This window comes from Neoarius graeffei, chromosome 13 (assembly GCF_027579695.1).
Source record: "Neoarius graeffei isolate fNeoGra1 chromosome 13, fNeoGra1.pri, whole genome shotgun sequence".
Classification (NCBI taxonomy): domain Eukaryota; kingdom Metazoa; phylum Chordata; class Actinopteri; order Siluriformes; family Ariidae; genus Neoarius; species Neoarius graeffei.
The window spans coordinates 36,045,379-36,051,415 of NC_083581.1; positions in this window are offsets into that span (position 1 = coordinate 36,045,379).

Here is a 6,037-nt window from a genome sequence, read left to right on the forward strand (position 1 = left end):
TTATTCAGATATTTAAAAGATCACAATACAAAGAATGCAAAACTATATAATTTCATTGGAACTGTAATGCCATCTTAAAATCTTTACAGAAGGAAGCCTTCAAAAGTAAGATTTTTTTTTGTAAACAGCAACTGTATGGAGTAAAACAGTGGTTGCCATGAGAAATGTAAACAAGTAGTCATACATTGGTAATTCCGACTAAAATCCATGACATCTCATCTGAAATTATTTATAAAGATAACTGGAATTTTCTGCTGATAATAACTCTTCCCAGGCAGACAAAACAACAACAGTAGGCCTAATCCATTATTAGAAGGCATTTTGTTGTCCTTAAAGCACACAACAGGTATTCACAATTCTCTGCAGCATACCACTTAAAGTTCATGCCACTTAGTGTGTAAAGTAAACTCAAAAACAAAATACAAAAAAAAAAGTGGTGAACAAGGCGGTGACACTAACATCTAGTGAATGCTGCTGAAAGTCAGTTAACTCACAGTCAAAATCATCAAGCTTCCCCTCTGCATTTCTTCCACCTGGAAAAAACAACTGCACAGCTTTATCAATCAAGTCTGATTTTTTACTTTCCTTCTGAACACTCATTTTTCTGGTTCCACCTCCTTTTTTGGTTCGTACCTGCACAAATTCCCCTTTCCTAAAATACAACCATCCCAATTCAATTTTTTTCTCATTCTTCTGAGCATTTCTTGCTGTGGTTTGACACTCACTCTCAGACACACGATCAGCTTTTTTCCCTGCAATCTTTGCTTTAAGCCGCTCAAAGACCTTTGACTTGTGACTTCTGGGTTCTTTTCCCTTCCATCTGCAGTATCCAAAAACAGCCAGTCGGTCACCATAGGAAGGCAGATATTCCCTTAGCTGGTCATCTGTCATTAGGTTTATGATGCTGGAATCAATCTACAATAAATATATACATTATTAATTCTCAGATCAAGTGCATTAAATTATAACACTGAAGAATTTGAGTAGCACCAGATAATATTTGCAAAGTGCTTCTGACATCATGTATTTAATTTTCATGTGTGATAACACTACTTCATACAGGAAAATATGAAAATCAGTGCGTTAAACTGAGAAAAGTCATGACAGAACGTTCACATGATACTTTCTGTAGAAATCACAATATTTTACTATCACATTGTATGGACAGATATGCCTGTTCCATCTTATCCCCACAGGCTTCCCTGATAACATCAAAAGTCATCCCATGCTGAGCCCAAATTTAGGCTAACGTTATCTTCCTTGATTAAACTACTTTCATAGCCAATTAATCCAAAACGAAAACAATTCAGTGGGCTAATCTCACCAGAAAACGTTTAATAGGAATTTAACTCCTGGACTCATGACACTTCAGGTAGGTACAAGTGGAATTATTCATCTAGCCTGCCGAGGCAAATTATATGTTTGATGTCTCTAGATTGAAATATTAGAGGTGACTTGGAAACCCTTCTGCTCTACAGACGAGGCTTAGGCCTACTGTAGTGGCGTTAGCATAATATTAGCAATACTAGCTAGATTAAACGGGTTTCTGCAGTCATTATACGGACACCAAGTGTGTCGTTTCACTGTACGCACAAACGTTTAGCACTCAGACATGATCGGCTACTAAGGGTAGTGTCATGTCCAGGTTTCTAAACTAGCAGTACGCCTTGTGGTTGTAGCATGCAGCCTGCATGGTAGTAAGTGTCACTTCTGATCCTAATTGATATTACGTACCCTTAACCATATCCGCAATGCAATGTAACATCAAACAGAACAGAATGATAATCTTACCTTTCAACTGCATCCCTTGTGTCTTGCATTCAGAGTCAACGTCGCTAAGTTCACATGTTCAGGGCCAGGCTGGTTGGCAGCCACTTTCCACGACTTCCCTTTCCGGTGGCCATTCGTTGCCATGGCAGCAGTTAGAGCATGCGTTCTTTGTATGTCATAATTTCGACTTTTTTTCTCGAAAATTTCGACTTTTAATCTCGAAAATTTCGACTTTTAATCTCGAAGATTTCGACTTTTAATCTCGAAAATTTCGACTTTTAATCTCGAAAATTTCGACTTTCTTTCTCGAAAATTTCGACTTTTAATCTCGGAATTTCGAGTTTTTTCTTGAAATTTCCGACTTTTAATCTCGGAATTTAGAAAAAAATATTTTCTCCAAGTGGCCCTATTACGCTTCCATATTTTTGGGTCCAGGCTGCGTGCGCAATTTCCTCTTACGTATGAATGACGTTTAGTGCGAAGGGGGACGGCTGGCTTGACTAACATAGCAACAGTTGCTATGGGGGGCGGAGCTCCCGGAAGGGTCAATTCTCTGCTCTTGGATCAACTCGCAACGCCTTGAGTGCTGAGTCGGGCTCTGTCAGCGTCTAATAAATGAACCCCATAGGATTTGAATTGAATAGGTGCTTGTAGCGCTAAAGCGCGTTTGGTGGACACAGGCATCTAGGAATGGAACTGTGGAACATTCATCTGACAATGTTGACGTTGGTTTGGCCAGTTCAAATAACGAATATATTTTTCGGTAGGCGTATGCGCATACGCAAATCACTGAGCTCTTCAGTGAGTATACGGAAATCGCTGAGCTTTTCCAGTGGGCATACGGCGTATACCTGCGTATCACGTAGACTACACCACTGCCCTGTGCACAAAGCAAGTTCCATGAAGACATGGTTTGCCAAGGTTTGAGTGGAAGAACTCTCGTGTCCACATCAGTCCCACTGAACACATTTCAGATGAACTGGAACACTGACTGCACACAAGGTCACTTTTTCACTCATACAGTTGTGACCGAGGGGCGGCACGGTGGTGTAGTGGTTAGCGCTGTCGCCTCACAGCAAGAAGGTCCTGGGTTCGAGCCCCGGGGCCGGCGAGGGCCCTTCTGTGTGGAGTTTGCATGCTCTCCCCGCGTGGGTGTGCTCCGGTTTCCCCCACAGTCCAAAGACATGCAGGTTAGGTTAACTGGTGACTCTAAATTGAGCGTAGGTGTGAATGGTTGTCTGTGTCTATGTGTCAGCCCTGTGATGACCTGGCGACTTGTCCAGGGTGTACCCCGCCTTTCGCCCGTAGTCAGCTGGGATAGGCTCCAGCTTGCCTGCGACCCTGTAGAAGGATAAAGCGGCTTGAGATAATGAGATGAGTTGTGACCGAATGAGCACAAATCCCCACACTGAAATCTATTGCAAAGCCTTCCAGAAGAGTGGAGTTGTTATAAAAAATGTTAAAATAAATTTTCCTATTTTTCCCGTGCAGAAGCACAAGAGTGTTTTGAAGAGATTAATCAATATTGCTATACTGTATGGCTCATGATACTCTCAGCCTAAACTACAGATAAACCATATTAAAGAAGCAGATCGATCTTACTGTCACAGATGTGTTGAGCTGGAGTCATAATTTAATCCGAAAACAGCCGGCAGGTTTCCTTTTTGAAATAATCTCTTATTAAAATTATGTTTTTTAGTTTGTCTGAAGATGGTCGGCGCATTTGTAGCCGTGCGGCGGTTTACAGTCACATGTTCACAGCCCATCAATTATACAGACAGGACTGTGATTGCGGATAAAATGAGAAAGTCTGCTGATATAGTGCTGCTGCAGCTTTCGATTTGGGAGGAGCAGATAAAACTCATGCTCGAGTAAACAGCCAAGTCGGTTAGATTACGAGAAACACATCATGGTTTTCAGAAATAGTCCCCATGAAGCCGGTGTGCAGGACTGATCAACAGTTACCGGAAATGTTTAGTCGCAGTTATTGCTGCACACCAGATACTGAAAGCAAGGGTTCACATACTTTTGCCACTCACAGATATGTAATATTGGATAATTTTCCTCAATAAATAAATGACCAAGTATAATATTTGTCTTTTTTGTTTTACTGGGTTCTCTTTATCTATACTTTTAGGATTTGTGTGAAAATCTGATGTTGTTTTAGGTCATATTTATGCAGAAAAATAGAAAATTCTTAAGGGTTCACAAAGTTTCAAGCACCACTGTAACGATTTCTAACTTTTTCACAATAAAAGAAATTCAGTATTATTAGAAAACCTTGACTGCTTTTATAAATGTTGCATTGAGTTATTTAACAGCCAATGAAGCCCAATAGCAATAGTAATGAATCTGTTTTATCTGCTTCTTTAAGATGGTTTATGTGCAGTTCAGGCTGTGAGTATCATGAGCCATACAATACAGCAATATTGATTCATCTCTTCAAAACACTGCTCTGCTTCTGCACTAAAAATAGTAACATTTTAATTTTAAACATTTGGCAAAAATTTGCATTTGATTTTTAAAAGTAAATTTAATTTTGTAAATTAAAGAGAACACTTATCTAAAGTTAAATATTGCACAAGTAAAACAAATAAAGAGACCAGTTGCTCTCTTTTTAAAGGTAAGTGTAAAATGACTTATTTCATAACAGCATTTGAATTGAATTTGAAACGAGCCAGCAGGATGGCGGGAATGGGACAACAAGGAGCATGGACTAAATGGGAGAATGTTCTGCAACGGAAGATAACCTGGCCCAACATCTGGAGAGCAGACTCCCTTAACATCAGGTTCCTAGTCCAAGCTGTTTATGATGTTCTACCTAGTCCATCCAACCTTCATGTCTGGGGCAAAGCAGAGTCACCATCCTGCCCCCAGTGTCCAGGACGGGGATCCCTGGAACACCTCCTCAGCAGCTGCCCAAAAGCCCTTGGAGAGGGGCGTTATCGCTGGCGCCACGACCAAGTGCTGAAAGTGATTGCTGAGAGTATAGCCAAGGCCATTAACACCACCAAGGGCCACAGCAAGCCTAAGTCCATTAGGTTCCACAAAGCCAGAGAGAAGCCCACCATCCAAGCAGGGGCCAGGTCAGGTCTCCTTACCACTGCCACAGACTGGCAGCTGGAAGTGGATCTGGGCAAACAGCTGAAGATCCCAGCTAGAATAACATCAACACGGCTCCGACCAGACATGATCATTGTTTCAGATGCCACCAAACAATTGATCATTCTGGAACTCACAGTTCCCTGGGAAGAACGCATGGAGGAGGCAAATGAGAGGAAGCATGCCAAGTACCAGGAGCTGGTGGAGGAGTGCAGGAGCCAAGGCTGGAAGACCTACTGCGAACCCCTGGAGGTTGGATGCCGAGGATTTGCAGGGCGGTCCCTCTGCAAAGTCCTCACCATGCTGGGCCTCACTGGTGAGGCAAAGAGGAAGGCCATCAGGTCTGCAACTGAAGCCGCAGAAAGAGCCACTAGATGGCTTTGGATCAAGAGGGCTGATCCGTGGACAAATGCTGCTGGGATACAGGCCGGAGTCTGATCACCTCCGGTCGGGTCGCCTGGGCGAGGGTGTCTGATGTTGAAAGACCCGAAACACCCAGTGACCCCAGGTTACATCACTGATGATGTGTCCTAGCGCATCAGTAAGATGTATCTTTCAACATGCAGAAAAATAGAAAATTCTTAAGGGTTCACAAAGTTTCAAGCACCACTGTAACGATTTCTAACTTTTTCACAATAAAAGAAATTCAGTATTATTAGAAAACCTTGACTAAAATATAACTAAAAATAGTAACATCTCATCTCATCTCATTATCTCTAGCCGCTTTATCCTTCTACAGGGTCGCAGGCAAGCTGGAGCCTATCCCAGCTGACTACGGGCGAAAGGCGGGGTACACCCTGGACAAGTCACCAGGTCATCACAGGGCAAAATAGTAACATTTTAATTTTAAACATTTGGCAAAAAGGGCGGCACAGTGGTGTAGTGGTTAGTGCTGTCGCCTCACAGCAAGAAGGTCCTGGGTTCGAGCCCTGGGGCCGGCGAGGGCCTTTCTGTGTGGAGTTTGCATGTTCTCCCCGTGTCCGTGTGGGTTTCCTCCGGGTGCTCCGGTTTCCCCCACAGTCCAAAGACATGCAGGTTAGGTTAACTGGTGACTCTAAATTGACTGTAGGTGTGAATGGTTGTCTATGTGTCAGCCCTGTGATGACCTGGCGACTTGTCCAGGGTGTACCCCGCCTTTCGCCCGTAGTCAGCTGGGATAGGCTCC